General features: G+C 47.1%; 1 pseudogene; it reads left to right on the forward strand.

Annotated features, from left to right (window-relative positions):
• Nucleotides 1-8,054: 8,054 nt before the first annotated feature.
• On the forward strand, nt 8,055-8,759 carry LOC149460455 (solute carrier family 7 member 13 pseudogene; annotated as a pseudogene).
• The last annotated feature ends 8,332 nt before the right edge of the window (nt 8,760-17,091 follow it).

A 17,091-nucleotide genomic window follows, 5' to 3' on the forward strand; every position in this document is an offset into this window, starting at 1 on the left:
AATAGCCTTGAACGAGGTCACCATCTTCCCAAGTAACCTCATACAGAGGCAAATTGAAGGATACCTTTTGGCCTTCAAACTGCAAACCTCGTTCTTCAGGGTGCAATGTTTCTCTGGAGGCAGAAATACCTTTGTCTGAACTGTGCCTTGGACCATCCTCAAATACTCCAGGCTCAGCACTGGTTCCAGGGCCAACTTCTTGAGGTTGAGCACCCAGCCTAGCTGTTCCAGGATCTGCATCGTAAGGACCACATCCTGCTTCAGATCTGGCACAGACCGATTTCTGAGCAAGAGATCATCTAGATAACCTGTGACCGATACTCCCTGAGTCCTGAGTAGCCCCAACACCGGAGCAAGAATTTTTGTGAAAACTCTGGGAACCATGGCCAGCCAAAATGGTAGTGGTAAGAGCTGGAAGTGCTTAGCCCCTACTGCAAACCGCAGAAATCTTTCATGGGGAATGAATATCAGTATATGCAGGTATGCACCTTGATGTCTATGGACACCAAAAAAAATCTCCCTCCTGTAGGGAGGCCACTACTGACCAGATTGATTCCATACTAAAGGATCAGACATTTAGAAACTGATTTAGCCCCTTGGGGTCCAAAATGGGCCTTACATCCCCGTTTCGTTTTGGGACTGTAAACAGGTTTGAATAAAACCCCTGAAACCTTTCACCCACTGGAACCTCCATGATTACTCCTTGAGCCAATAGGCAATCGAGTGCCTGAAATAAAGCTCTTCTTTTCTCTGGGTTCACTGGTACATTTGATCTTAGAAACCGGGCAGAGGGAAATACCCGAAATTCTAGCCTGTACCCCAGAGGAATCATGGAAATTACCCATTTGTCTTGGATTAGAGCCCTCCATGCTGCCACAAAATTCAAAAGCCTTCCCCCCTTCCGAACAAGTAGGGGCGCCCCTTCATATGAAGAAGGACTTTGGACCTGTCTTAGACAACGTTTGCACCCAGGGCCTCCTTTGGTTTTGATTCTGAGATTTACCCCTGCAGGCTGGGACCTGTATGTGGCAAAACAACTGCCTGGTAGATGAGGGCCCAGCAACCGAAGTCCCTGACACCTTAAAAGAAGGGCATTGGGATTTCCTCTTAGAGGGTAGAAGAGTACTTTTACCCCCTGAAATCTTTTGGATACACTGTATCTGTCCAATTCTTCCCCAAACAGCCCTTCCCAATGATAGGGAAAACCTGCCATCAATATTTTGCATGGCAGTTCTGCTGACCAACTCTCCAGCCACAAAACCCTGCGCATATGCATTGATAAGATGGCCAAATGAGAAATTTGCTGAATTGAATCCTTAAGAGCATCAACCACAAAACACAAAGCATTCGGAACATCCTACAAATCCTTGGCCAAGTATTCCCCCTGCACTGATGGTCTTCCAATACATTGCTTGACCTGGTCAAATGCCAATAGCTGCCACAGCTGGCTGTGTGGAAGAACCTGCCTGGGAGAAGGAGGCCTTAAGGAGAGACTCCAGCTTCTTATCCATTGGGTCCTTGAAAACCTGTACATTAACCACAGGACATGTTAATGATTTATTCAGGGATGAAACAGCTGCATCCAGTACAGGCAACCCCAATTTCTTAACAATTGTTTGTTCCATGGGGTACAAAACAAAAAAACTCTTTGGTGGAACAAAAACCCTGTCTGGGTAATCCCAATCAGCATACATAATTTGCTCCAGAAGAGGATGCACCAGAAAAGCCTGAGTACTCTGTGATGGATTCAAAGAGCCCAGCCTCAGAAGTTTCTCTCCAAGGTAGCCTGAATCCAGACCTTACCATATCAGTGAGGTCCTGGACTAAAAATCTCTGAGACTGGGAGGCAGAGACCTCCTGCTTCTCCTCAGGCTGTGACTCCTCATGTAGAAATTCTACTGCCTGACCTTCCTCCAGTCCTTCCTTATCCTCAGGCTCCACTCATTCCAGCATCTGTGTAGTTGAGACAGCTTTCTGTTCGTTGTCCAACTGAACACCCAACAATGGGGCCAACTCGGGGGGCAGCAATATAACACCTAAGAGGCTATTGCTTGATCGCTGTTGCAGTGCATTGTCATTTGACTGTGCACATGTCAAATGATACATGTAAATAAGGAAGTTGCCAAGGATCTGAACCAAGTGCCAAATGCCTCACTTGAATTTGTTGTATACAATGACATGCCTCTATGTTATATGCAATACTTATTGCAATATGCATAATAACATTTTATTTCATGCAGTGCCTCATACTGCTTTAAGTTATGAACAGTGTATCATTTCAGTCCCACACAGCGACTCACACTTCAATTACATGCAGTGCATGCAAAATGCCTCTCTATTTTTGCAGTGTCTCATGCCTCTATTACACTCAGGGCTTTATGCCTTTTGTGACTTTGTCAGGCAGTAAATATACTTGGCTAAGAGCTTATTCACACATGTGCAGTGCGGATTGAAGCTCAGGTTTCACAGCTAACACTGTTCAACAGGTAAAAAGTTTTGGGCATAAAATTAGCTAATCTTACATAATTTTGGGGTGCTGAAAACGAAAATGACCCTAAAAAATGTTGATTGGCTCTAGTTTCCATGATATATTCACCCATCTAATGACGTAAGCCATTCAAAATTATGATGCAACTTCAGCTGCATATTGCGCAATTGATACTGGTGACCAATAGAAAATTGCATGTATACTGAGATGATGCAATATTAGCCTTTAATTGCATCACTTCACTGCATAAAAGCTGCAGTATCTGTAGCTGATTATAGTTCGACAGCGTCTTTACATTTCGTTTTATGCTTATATAGGCTACTCAGTAATGCCTCGAACTTGTGTGAATAAAACAGATAATTTCTGCTATATCTGCGGTGAAATAACTTTTATCTCACAAAAAAGGAGGATAACAGGAATGATTAAGAAAGCCTACAACTTGTATTTTGGCTGCAAGATAGGAGACCAGGACAAGAGCTGGGCACCACATATATGCTGCAATTCTTGTGGGACGGCACTGGAGCAATGGTTGAATGGAAAAAAGGCATCTATGCCTTTCGCTGTGCCAAAGATTTGGAGAGAGCCAACAGATCATGTTAGTAATTGTTACTTTTGTATGGTGCCTCCAATTGTAAAAGGGATAAATAAGAAGAAAAAGTTATCTGTGCACTATCCAAATATTCCATCCGCAATACGTCCAGTTCCTCATGGAGAGGGGCTACCAATTCCTAAAGCACCAGAATCCTTCGTGGTTGAGTCAAGTGAGGAAGAACCTGAAGCGTGTAGTCACGTGCAGTTGTAAGAGATAGCCCTTTCCTCGAATACAAGAGAAAAGCCAAGAGAAGCAAAACCGACACAAACTGAAGACAAAACTAGTGAGAATCCCAAGTATTAAAATGATTCAACTTAGCTTATGGCTATAATTTTTCTTGGTAATCCTATGCAATATATTATGCCATTTAGGCTTTGTTATGTAGTCAATATCACTTGCTTTATATTTGTGGAAAGACATCTATCTATATAATTATTGTGCATTATGTAGTCATTACGCCTAGAGTAGAAAACTTTCCGTTTACAGAAAAACTAGAGCCAATTGACAAATTTCATTGTTATATTTGAACTCAGAATGTGAAATTCATTAAGAAATGGATCCTATTGTTTCCAAAACTGGCAAAAATAAAAATTTGTTGAACAGTGTAATTGACACAGTAGTTGTTTGGTGGTTCAGGTCAGATTTACATCAGGTTCAGGACAGGTTCAGGTCAGGATTTTATCCTGTTCATGTGTGGTTTAAAAACAGTTCCAATAGACATCAATAGCCTGTAACCTGCACCTGAACTGGACCGCATTGCTCAGAAGTTGTACTCTTTTTCAATCTGCACTGCATCCGCGCTGAATCCTCACCACCAGTGCTTTGGACATATCTGACCAGGCACCATAGAAAGCAATGTTATTTCACATGTCATACAGATTGGATGCGGTTCAAACCGTATTCAATCTGCATATATGTGAGCCAGCACTTAAGGATTATAAAGTCCCATCACCTATCAAGCATATAATAGTATGTGAAATAACCCATATTCAGTTAGAATTAATCTTTTGTTGTAAACTGAGGTCTCGTTGGTTATTAGGAGTTACTGCTTACTGTGTTTTCAAATAAGCATCTTTCTGCAGATTTTATATTATGATTATTCCTCATATATCACTTCTATAGCCTAGCAGGACTCAACTGCAGTGTGTGAAGAGGCAGTGATGGATCTGGCTTGGGCCCCATTAAATCAGTTCTTCACATAACTCTAAATAAATGACTTTTAGAGGCTCATTTATAATGGAGGTCACATATCACTATCCACTATCTGCTATACTCACTGTACTACTGCATTCCATTCGTGAAGCGTGAGCCATTGTATGCAGCCTGTGGTATCCTGCAGAGTTCTCTCTGCTTAAGGTTAGGTTCACACTATTGCGGGTGGTATGGTTCACATTTGCACAGCCACAACAGCCAGTTCATTTGAATGGGCTGCTGTATCTGCTGGAAATGCAGGATAAAAGTCTCTGAACCACGGAATCATGTGGTGCTTTGGTACCATTCAAAAACATGCCACATTTTTTGATGCATAGGTTTGCCATTAAGAATTAAGTGCATTTTGGGTTCTTGCAGGTTTGGGAATGCATGCGATTTACAAGCATTCCCGCACCCACCATAATGTGAACCTAGCTTACCTCAGCAGAAAGAACTCACTGAATGCAGTCGCTTATGTGATTAACAGCTCATGAGACTGGGCTTTTCTTGTGGCTTTAATGTTTATTGTGCTTCAGCAGCTTCAGACTCCTAAAGCCAGTTGAGCACAGTGCACATTTTAAAGCAGATCTGTGCTGTTTTTTTTTAAAGCCCGATTCCAGAAATGACAAGAAAACTACTGTACCTTGTGTGGAAATCCCCCATCCCCGCACTGCAAACTTTAAATGCTTATTAACTTGTTAAGGTGCAGTACTTATCTTACTCTTTGCTTCAGCAGACTTTGGCACTCTCCTCCGCTCAAGGTTATGGGCAGCTCCTTGCCTTCCTCACTTACAATGCAGAGTTATGATGTAGGGTGCCTGCTGGAGCAACGAATTAGGAAAGTATTACACCTTCTTCCTCTACATCTAAAATAAAAAAGCTTTTAACCTTTGCAGTGGGAGGCCCCACTGCAAGGGCAGTTTTTTGTAATTCCCAGAGATGGGTTTTAAGAAATGGTAGGGCTGTGGTACAGCCATATTATTGTTTTTTAAGCAGACCTCATAGCACAGCACTCTGTATCACACGTAGCTGTTTTTTTTAATATGTAACGCCCTCCAGCTTAGCCGGAGAGAGTTTGTTCTTTTCCTTTCTTTTTAGGCAGTGGCTGAGTAGCAGCCTGGGAGTGAGATGGAGAGGTTACCTCAGGACAGGCTAGGGAGTTTCTGAAGATCAGAGACTCTGGAGCCCTCCCACCTCCCCAGAAACCTGAGAGCTTTCTGGCAGAGGGATGAAGGAGGAGAGTAAGCTTGGATCTGCATACCTGAGGGACTCTGGCCAATCCCCTAGCAGGAAGCTGGGCATGGTGACCAAGGCAATCCTTAAGTAATGCAGAGCCTGGGCAACTGGAGCAGTGTTGGGTGGAAAATGAAGCGAGAGGCTGGAGTGTGGAGCCTGGGAGTGGGCCCAGGGAAAGGGCCTACCTACAGGCAGGTGCTGGAGAAGAGGATCTCCATTGAGCCACCATCTCCAAAGGAGGACATCTTGAGCAGCAGGGAAGGAGCCAGCTCAGAGAAAGGCCTGAAGGCAGCCACCAACCCATTAAGCTGTCAAGAGAGGACAGTGTGAGTATTCTTACACACCCTGGGCTGGATAACGGAAGAGGGCAGTCAGGTGCAAAACCCAAGAAGACTTCTCATCTGGGCATGCTGTGCTGAATTGGCAGCTTCTGCCCAGGGAATACTCTCAGACAGCTGGGTGAAGAGGAGGATTCATCTGGGGTCTGAGGAGGTGCACCAGCAGGGGCGGACTGACCATTTGGAAACTCAGGCACTGCCCGAGGGCCCGGGGTCAGTAGGGGGCCCCATGAGATGCCCCTGGTACCTTTTCCATAGGCTTTTTTGAGTTTGAGCAAGGACACAGGGGCCCCATGATCCCCTATTGCCCGGGGGCCCCATGAGTTGTCAGTCCGCCCCTGTGCACCAGAGAGCTGGATTGTTCTTAAAGGAGAGACTATTTTGTTCATATCTCTACATAGTTGCTAAGGAGTTAGTCTTCAAGTTTGCAGTTTCCTTGGGCATCCCATAAACCCTTCAACCCCATCAAGTTCTAAACCCCTAATAAACCCACAAAACCAAGCTCAAGGACTGTTTACTGACTCCGAATGCAAAGTGTGGAAGAAAATTATTGCCTGGCCGTGCAGAGCTTTAGGAGGACCCAAAACTTAGCGACTCCTAAGGGGGTAGTATTACATATATAAAATACTTCTTTTTTTTTTTTTTTAAAATGACTATTGCATTTTGGGCCAGACCTCTTTGGGATCCATTCTGCAGCCTTTGCTCTACCAGATTAACACTTCCATACCTAAATTGGAATTAGTTCAATGCACTTTCAGGCTTATAACTGTTTGTGTGATAACATTGATGTGTAGAGGTTAGTAACTCGAAAAAAAAACAATAAAATATCAATTTACATGTAATGGTTGCTATGGGTAGCTGCACTTGAACAAAAGCATTGCTCTTGATTTTTCTTATTGCTTCTCTTCTACAGTACTAATCAGAAAGGATTACATTACACCAGGTCCGGATCTAGAGAGGTGCTAGGGTGGGCTGTGCCCTCTCTTAGATTTTAGTCCACCCCAGTCTCTGATAGTGCATCCACTGATCAATGAGCCAAACTGATGCAGAGAGGTGATGTAAGGGGCACTCTAATAAGGACAATCCATAAAAGGGGGCACTCTGATTTGGATCCCTGATGTAAAGTGTACTCTAATAGGGACCCTGATGTAAGGAAGCACTCTAATGGAACATCATGTAAGAGGGTACACTGATGGGGACACCTGATATAAGGGGGCACTCTGATGGGATCGCTTCATGTGGAGATGGAGACTCTTGATGTAAGGGAGCAGTCTGTTGGGGACACTTGATGTAAGGGGGCACTCTGATGGGGACACTTAATGTAAGGCTGCACTCTGATGGTGACACTTGATGTAAGGGGGCACTCTGATGGGAACACCTGATGTAAGGGGGCACTCTGATGGGGATAATTGATCATATGCAAGAGGGTACTCTGATGAGGACACCTGATGTAAGTGGGGCTCTATTATGGACCCTGATGTAAGAAGGCAGTCTGTTGGGGGCCCTGATAGGGGCCACTCTGATGGGAACACCTGAAGTAAGGGGGCACTCTGATAGGAACCTGGTGTAAGAGGGCACTCTGATTGGGACATCTAATATAAGAGGGCACAGGTTCTGTTTAATAGCGTTTCCTAGGTTGTGACACTGTGTGACAGACTATCAGTGGCTCACACACAGTGTTGACATTGTGCACCCTGACTTTTTTTTACTGCACCTCCCCTGATCAGATAAGCTAGATCCGGCCCTGCCCTTCACCATTCCAAAACACCTGTACAAGAATTAAGAACATGAAATATAATAATGAGAAATACACATACAGACCAGACTAAAACGATTAGGCGCACTGAGTAGCCAATCAGCAAACGTTTACTAGTCTGATTGCCCAAACCAATGAAAGCTGAAATCTGGATACTTGCTCTGAATTACTGCGCTTTACAGGATATTCTTTCTTTGCACTATATTAATAAATATGTCCAGCAGTTGTAAATGCTTCTGAATTAAAAAGTGTAAACAGAGGTAATACAGTAAATGATACACGGCTAGAATGTTACATTGATAAAGTATTTATACCTAATCGCAGTATGCAATGAGCAAAGTACAGGGTAAATGTTATTGTTTAAACACTTGCATTGCAAAATTAGATGTTCCGTGCCAGTATAAACACAACAGACGCAGTTATAATGAGAGTGACAGAAGAATGTAAGGGACAATGGATGAACAGCTAAACACCGTGGAGCAGAAGGTTGTCCTGAAAAGAACTATTGGATTCTTCAGCGCTGTTAATTTCATCTTTGCGGTCATCTTGGGCACTGGAATCTTCGTCTCACCAGGGGCCGTCTTGCTCCTCTCACAGCTAAATGTTGGGGTTTCATTGGTGATATGGACAGTATGTGGGATAATATCAATGATTGGAGCACTGTGTTATGCTGAATTGGGAACTACTTTTCCATCATCTGGTGGGGAATATTATTATATTAAAAGAGCTCTGGGCTCCATCCCTGCATACATTTTCTTATGGTGCTCTGTTATTTTTCTCAGGCCAGCAGTCATAACCGTTCAAGCATTGATGTTTGCGGAATACACTACGCAGCCATTTTTCCCAGCATGCTCTTCACCAGAAGCCATAAAAAAACTCATAGCTATCTCAGTGATTTTAATTGTAGGGATCATTAACTGTATGAGCACAAAATGGATTATTGTAGCTCAGAATGTTTTCACAGTGCTGAAGATGGCTTCTCTCAGTGCCATTGCCTTATGTGGAATTGTCCAGCTGGGAATGGGCAAGACACAAAACTTTCACAGGGCATTCGAAGGGGATATACCTAACATATCACAGATCGGAGAAGCCTTTTACCAGGGAATGTTTGCATTTGGAGGCTGGAATGTTCTTAATTACGTTGTAGGTACGTATTGACTGTATACAATTATTTACTCTCAACATCATTTGTCTGGATCATTTAAGTTAAATCTGTTCTGAGAAAAATACAGAAATTCATTGTTGGCTGACTCCAGTCTCAATAATTGCTGAATCACTAACCTAGAACAAGCATGCAACAAATGAAGCCAAAGTGAAACCAGAACTCTTCATCTACATACTTGTTCCAGGTCAGTGACTGAAAGTAGTGAAGCTTCTGCATCAGCGTAACTGCCAGGCCATGAGCATTTCAAAAAGCAAATCTCAGCAATAGCATCCTATTTTTTCTTATGTAAGTTAAATGTAATTTTTAAGGACATGGTTTTATCTCCACAATATACTAATAGTGTTGGTGTGTTTTGTAAGTTTATAACTTCTTTAATGACAGCATTTTTCACAGATAGTTATATTACGTTGTTATCATCATGTTATATTTATATCCTAAATGCTAAATATATTGTGTTGGGATTAGGGGAAAAACAAACCTCAGCAACACAGTTCTATGAACTTACAATCTGATTTATTTTTCAGCAAACACAAAACAGGCTTTTCCTTCAGTATCAATGCAAACAGAACATACAGCAGCTTCTTTTTAGCACATATAATAGCCTTTTAACACAGAAATATATCGTGTGTGCTTAGATTCATCACGGTTCAAAGTAGAGTCCAAGGCATGCAAGTCCTTTAGCTTTTCACTAGGGTCCTGGCTACAGTTTTCTCCTCTTCACATACCAGGGTCTAGGCTACAGTGCTCTCCTTTTCACACACCACCATCTCTCTAAGCTCACCTATTTAATAGGCAGGGCTGCAGAGAAAGAATCAGGCTAACTATTCACATAACCCCCACCCTTCCTGTTCCATGATAGATCTCATGCCCGTCAAAGGGTCCTACATGGCCCAAAAACAGTGCTCTTTTCCGCTGTGATGTGATCATCTTGAATAAAACATTTTGAGGTTATTTGAGATCCATAATGTGCTGGTAGTATGTATGTTAGGCTAGTTCCATTGACATCTTGGACAAAATAGCAATAAATCTAGGAAAGGACATCCACATTCTGATGCACTCTCCCAAATCTATGAACCATTTTAAATTTGAAATCTTAAACATAATACATTATGGTGTATATGGTTACACTACTGTTCTTCGAATAAGCTCCACAATTGACTCCCTCTAATTTGCAGTCCCCCTTGTTTTGGAGATTTATTGTCTGTTGGTATTTCTTCCCCTCATCCTTCCACTTAGGAGTCCTTGTGACCAGCATTGTCCTCCTTATCCCTTAAACCCCCCACCCCACCCCACCCCACCCCACTTTTTGTCTTCTCTCTCTCATTCTCTCTCTTCTCCCTACTTCAAGTATTTTATCATTTGAATTTCATTTTTATCTGCCTCCACTTGTAATACAGGGGATTTACTTATCTTGCTAATAGCTGGAAGTTATTCGCTGAAACAGTTCTCTTGAATTTGTATTGTTATTATTACTATTCATGTCTATGTATAACAGCAGCTGTGTTGTACTAGATAAATGACACTTCCTGTTGTTTTTTTTTTTTCATCGCTTGTTCCCCTCTCCCCCTGTCAGGGATCTCCTCGATCCCTGCCGCGATGGTCCCGGCGCAGGCGCACTGCTCCGCCCTGTACACGGGCACTAGGTCCGGGCCGGCCGCGGCGTTCGAGTTCGCGCATGCGCAGTAGAAGCCGCGGCCGCCCGCTGGGCACCAATGGCAGCGCAGGGCGGGATATTTAAAGGTCCCTGAGCTGTCATTTCGTTGCCTTCTGGTCTTACCTGCTTCCTGTGATTCTGTACCTGTGCCTAGTAAGTTTATTGACCCGGATTGTTTCTTGACCTGCTGATTTCTCCTGCCCAGACCCTTGCTTGCCTGACCTCTCTCCCTGGATGCCCCTCATTAGATCTGACCTCCTGTTGCTGACGTGGCGTGTGACCCGACGATTCTCTGCCTGCTCCCTTGTACCCTACCGTCCTCTACGTTACCGACTCGGCCTGTCTGACTACGCGCTTGCTCAGCCATCCATCCATCCCATCGGGGTCACCCGACCTCCTCACATCTGGCTCTCCCTGGTTGGAGCCCCTGGCGAACACCCCTACCACTGACAGGTGTGCTCAGTAGAGGCGACCTGGTCTCGGGGTACTACAAGTCCATCCCCACCATCAGGGGCCCTGGTGAACAAGTACCCTGGGGCTTAGACTCCGCGCTCTGGGCACGCCTGACCAGTGGAGTGCTAGTGGTGCCGCTCGGCGGTCCCTCACAGTACCAGAAGGCCATGACTGAGCCTCGAGGAGGACTCTCCCCGTTGGACGAGGTTTGCAGGCACCTGGCTACCCTGACGCAAGCAGTAAACACATTACAGGACAGATGTCTGCAGATCGAGAATCGGTTTCAGGCCTGCACCATATCTGTTCCTGTTTCACAGGCCCCGGCTCCTGCACCGCCGGTCGCAGCAGCCCACGAGCCGGCTCCTGGGCCTTCCACATCACTCCCTATGGCGGAACCCCGAGTACCCTTACCCGAGCGCTTCCACGGGGATCGCACACGCTTTCGGTCATTCCGTGACTCCTGTCTGCTCTATTTTGAACTGCAGCCACGGACCTTTTTGACAGAATCGGTGAAAGTGGGGTTTGTTGTCTCCCTGTTGCAGGGTGAACCCCAAGACTGGGCCCACCGACTAAGGGGAAACAATGATCCTCACCTGGTTACGGTCGATAGCTTCTTTAACGCTATGGCCATCTTATACGATGACCCACAACGGGCGGCCTCGGCCGAGGCCACATTATACGCACTCCGACAAGGTCGGCGGGCGGCTGAGGAATACGCCTCTGACTTTAGGCGCTGGATGGGTGACACTCGTTGGAACGAGTTCGCACTTTTGCACCAGTTCCGTATGGGCCTTTCTGAGGCTCTGAAAGACGAGCTCGCCCGGGTGGAGGTGCCCGAGACATTAGAGGACTTGATTGCACTCACCATTAAAATTGACTGTAGGCTACGGGAGCGCAGATTGGAGAGGTCTGGTCAGGGTCGCGGAAATACCTGGGGGTCATTCCAAGGATCCGGTCAACATACTAGGCCAAACATCCAGAACCTGCCGTCTGAAGATGCTCCCGAACCCATGCAGCTAGGCCTGGCACGGCCTAAACTATCGCCTGAGGAACGCCAGCGCAGACGCTCCCAGAATCTGTGTCTGTACTGCGGCGAAGCTGGTCACATGGTGCGTTCCTGCCCGCAGAAACTGAGTAAGTTCACCTCATCTTCTTTATCTGTTGGCAATATGAATCCGTCCCAGTACTTAGTTGTTCCCCTCTCCTTTCAGCTTTCAGAAAGGACCGTGGAGGTGACGGCCATAGTTGATTCGGGGGCATGCAGCTGTTTTTTGGATATCAATTTTGCTCACCAGCAGGGTATCCCCCTCCGCCCAAAGGAGAAGGGGTTTCACATCTTTTTGGCTGATGGTTCCCGGATAAAGTCAGGGGTAGTTAACCAGGAGACCCCTTCCATTGTGACTTCCATTGCCGGTCAGCACCGGGAACTCCTCCGCCTGGATGCTATTGCATCACCCCTTTTCCCAGTCATTCTGGGGCTCCCTTGGTTGCGGGCCCATAACCCCCAAATTGACTGGGAAACTGGGGTTGTCTCGTTCCCTTCCCCATACTGTCGGGAACTGTGTCGAACTTCGGGCCCGGAGGTCCCCCAGGTCCTCCTGTGCTCTGAAGGGGATGACAGTCTAAAACAAGTGATTCCTGCAGCCTATCATAAGTTTCTGGATGTGTTCAGTGAACGGGGAGCAGATGCTCTACCCCCCCACCGCCCATATGACTGTCCTATTGATCTGTTACCCGGTTCTGAAATTCTGTTCGGGCGAATTTTTCCCCTTTCTGAGCTAGAATTAGGGGCCCTGAAGGACTATATTGAGGACAGCCTCCGAAAGGGATTCATCCGTCCCTCCACTTCCCCAGCAGGTGCAGGGATCTTCTTTGTAGAAAAGAAGGACAAGACTTTGAGGCCATGTATTGACTATCGGGAGCTGAATAGGGTCACAATTAAAAATCGTTACCCATTACCACTGGTACCTGAATTATTCCAGAGCTTAAAAGCTGCAGTAGTATTTACCAAACTGGACTTAAGGGGAGCCTACAATTTGGTTCGCATAAGGGAGGGGGATGAGTGGAAGACGGCCTTCCGCACCCGTTTCGGCCATTTGAATACCTGGTCATGCCTTTCGGGTTGTGCAATGCGCCAGCCACCTTCCAGCACTTTGTAAACGACATCTTTAGGGACTTCCTGGACATCTTTGTCATCGTCTACTTAGACGACATTTTGATTTTCTCATCCTCCCTGGGGGAGCACAGGGTACATGTAAGAAAGGTGTTGGGGCGGTTGCGGCAGCACGGGTTGTACGCTAAAGCAGAGAAATGCTGCTTTGAACAGGCTAGCGTTACATTTCTGGGTCTGATTATCTCCACCACGGGGGTCGCAATGGACCCTCAGAAGGTCTCTGCGATCCTAGATTGGCCTGAACCCACGGACAGGAAAAGTGTCCAACGTTTCATTGGGTTCTCAAACTTCTACCGGAAGTTCATCAAGAACTTCTCGGGTCTGGTCTCCCCCATCACTCAGTTAACCAAGCTCGGGACGCGATTCAGATGGACGCCAGAGGCACAGGAAGCTTTTGAAGCACTAAAGAAGTTATTTACCTCGGCACCCATTCTGGGTCATCCCGACGCCTCCCTGCCCTACATCTTAGAAGTAGATGCGTCAGAAAACGCGGTTGGCTCCATCCTTTCCCAGCGGAAGGGCGCCAAGGAATTACTTCACCCAGTAGCATTCTTTTCACGGAAACTTACCCCTGCGGAGAGGAACTACGACATTGGGGATCGCGAACTACTGGCTATCAAAACCGCATTAGAAGAATGGAGGTACCTGCTGGAAGGTGCCTCCCATCCCATCCTGATATTCACGGACCACAAGAACCTGGAATATCTGAGGACGGCCAAACGTCTGCGCCCACGACAAGCAATATGGGCATTGTTTTTCTCGAGGTTCCAGTTCCACATCACATACAGGCCCGGCTCGAAAAACACGAAGCCTGACGCGTTGTCGCGCATGTACGAGGACACCAAGGAGACCCCAGTACCCGACACTATTCTTCCTGCAGGAAATTTCTTGGCCCTCCAGACGAACCTTCGCTCCGAGATCCTGAGAGCGTCCACAGCGATGTCTACCTCCGATGGGGCGCCCCTCCAGAACAAGGAGGGACTCCTATGGAGGGAGGACCGGATTGTGGTGCCGGAGGATGCCCGAACCTTAGTCTTGGGACATTGCCATGACCACCCAATGGTAGGACATTTTGGGCCGGTCAAGACCCTGGAACTTCTCCGACGTTCCTTCTGGTGGCCGGACATGGCCAAGGATTGTAAGAATTACGTGGGCTCCTGTGCCGTCTGCCAGCGGAACAAGCCTTCAAGAAATAAGGCGTGGGGCCTGCTACATCCATTACCCATCCCTGAACGGCCCTGGCAGAAAATCTCTATGGACTTCATAGTCGAGCTTCCACCTTCACTGGACCACACAGCAATTCTCGTGGTCGTGGACCGCTTATCCAAGATGGCCCATTTCACTCCTTTACGGAAGACTCCATCAGAAGCCGAGACGGCGCAAGTCTTTATTCGAGAGATCGTTAGACTGCATGGGGTTCCCGAAGACATCGTCTCGGACCGAGGGGTGCAGTTTACCTCGCGGTTTTGGAGGGCGTTGTGCAAAGCCCTGGATATCAAGCTGTCCCTTTCCTCGGCATTCCACCCTCAGACCAATGGTCAGACCGAAAGGACCAATCAGACCCTGGAGCAATACCTGCGATGCTACACATCATTCTCTCAGGACGACTGGGTGCCACTTCTCCCTTTGGCGGAATTCGCGTACAACAACGCTTGCCATTCAGCAACTGGGCAGTCCCCGTTCTTCTCCAACTATGGGTTTCATCCTGTCTTCCTCCCGGACTTAGTCCCGGAATGCCCGATTCCAGCGACACAGGATGCACTGACCTTCTTCACTTCCAACAATAAAAAACTACAGGAAGCCATTCGTCAAGCCCAAGAAGACTACAAGAGGGCTTTTAATAGGAAGCGAAGAGGGGACCTGGTGTTGCAGCCCGGAGAGAAGGTTTGGCTGGCTACGTCAAACTTGAAGATGCTCTGCCCGTCAAAGAAGTTGGGACCTAAATTTATAGGCCCTTTTTGCATCAAACGGATGGTCAATGAAGTGGCCTATGAACTTGTTCTCCCTGAGACACTCAAGATCCACCCTGTCTTCCACGTGTCCTTGTTGAAACCAGTAGTCCCTGATGCCTTCCCGGAACGGGAATCCAGGCCTCCGGAGGCCGTAACGGTTGAAGAGGAAGAAGAATTCGAGGTGGAGGCAATCCTGAAGTGCAGACGAAGGGGGGGCCAGACCCAATTTCTCATCAAGTGGAAGGGCTACGGCCCTGAGGACAATTTGTGGGAACCAGCCCATAATGTCCATGCACCTAGACTTGTCCGGAGGTTTCTTTGTGATCACCCGTGGTGGAGAGTTCGGGTGGGCATCTGGAGGTTGCCCGTAGGGGGGGGCAATGTCAGGGATCTCCTCGATCCCTGCCGCGATGGTCCCGGCGCAGGCGCACTGCTCCGCCCTTTACACGGGCACTAGGTCTGGGCCGGCCGCGGCGTTCGAGTTCGCGCATGCGCAGTAGAAGCCGCGGCCGCCCGCTGGGCACCAGTGGCAGCGCAGGGCGGGATATTTAAAGGTCCCTGAGCTGTCATTTCGTTGCCTTCTGGTCTTACCTGCTTCCTGTGATTCTGTACCTGTGCCTAGTAAGTTTATTGACCCGGATTGTTTCTTGACCTGCTGATTTCTCCTGCCCAGACCCTTGCTTGCCTGACCTCTCTCCCTGGATGCCCCTCATTAGATCTGACCTCCTGTTGCTGACCTGGCGTGTGACCCGACGATTCTCTGCCTGCTCCCTTGTACCCTACCGTCCTCTACGTTACCGACTCGGCCTGTCTGACTACGCACTTGCTCAGCCATCCATCCATCCCATCGGGGTCACCCGACCTCCTCACATCTGGCTCTCCCTGGTTGGAGCCCCTGGCGAACACCCCTACCACTGACAGGTGTGCTCAGTAGAGGCGACCTGGTCTCGGGGTACTACAAGTCCATCCCCACCATCAGGGGCCCTGGTGAACAAGTACCCTGGGGCTTAGACTCCGCGCTCTGGGCACGCCTGACCAGTGGAGTGCTAGTGGTGCCGCTCGGCGGTCCCTCACACCCCCCCCCCCTTTTATTTTTCTGTACCCAAAATTTTATGGTTCAATAAAAATATATTTGAAATCTTGGAGAGTAAGAAACCACTTGTTGATCCTAGAGTTCCTGTCTGTATTATGTGCCATCCAGGTAAGGGTGGGGGGGGCATGGTCTAACACCAGCTTCAAGACAAGGGTCTGTCCAACAAGAAGTACTGGAGAGTACTGGAGAGTCTCTATGGGCAACTTTATCATGAGACACTCTGTTTCCACATCTGAATAGCTTCTGGGTCAGGTACTTGACAGGGTGCTCTTCTTCCTAAACTAACTGGGACATGATTGGTTTTGAAGCATCTGTTTGCACCGCTAACTCTTTCTGATAATTTGGGGCCACAAGGACTGTTTCCTGACACAAAGCCTGCTTCATATGGCAGAATGCTGCTTCTGACTCAGGACTCCTATAAATTAAAGTGGGGATTTTTCCCTTTGTGATGTTTTTCAAAGGTGTGGCCAAGCATCACTGTGCACACAGATGACACATGCTTGTCCTCCAGATGTCAGCTTTTCCTGCTGGATCAGAGTTGGACAACCACACTCCCAGAGTTGAACAGTGCGACAACCTCCTGTTCCATGAACATGTACAGGCTACATACGCATGCATGTAGTATCAATGCCTCATTTCACATACCATCAACATGGGCATTGAGTAGCCAGGTAACCTAGTTGGTGGCAGGTCCAGTAACGCACCCTGTAGGGTCCTCTATCAACTGGCCTGTTCTTAGGATGATTAGGTGTTGAGGTGCTTTAGGTAGGAGAATTACACACCCAGCCATCTCATTTAAGGGTTGTAGCTTAGCCCGGACCACCCAATGGTAAAGTTCTTTGAACAGACTACAAAATGGTCTACAAAACTACAAAATAGTCCAGAGTGTCCCTGCTCCACAATTCTAGAGTCAGATCCTCAAATTGCAGCCAGTTATGGAGCAAATGCATCTGGCTATAAAGCTGTGCATGGACAGGTTTAGCCCTGTTAAAGCACCAGA

Source organism: Staurois parvus, unplaced genomic scaffold (genome assembly GCF_062004578.1).
Source record: "Staurois parvus isolate SC_StPar_1 unplaced genomic scaffold, SC_StPar_1.0 ptg000230l, whole genome shotgun sequence".
In the NCBI taxonomy this organism is placed as follows: domain Eukaryota; kingdom Metazoa; phylum Chordata; class Amphibia; order Anura; family Ranidae; genus Staurois; species Staurois parvus.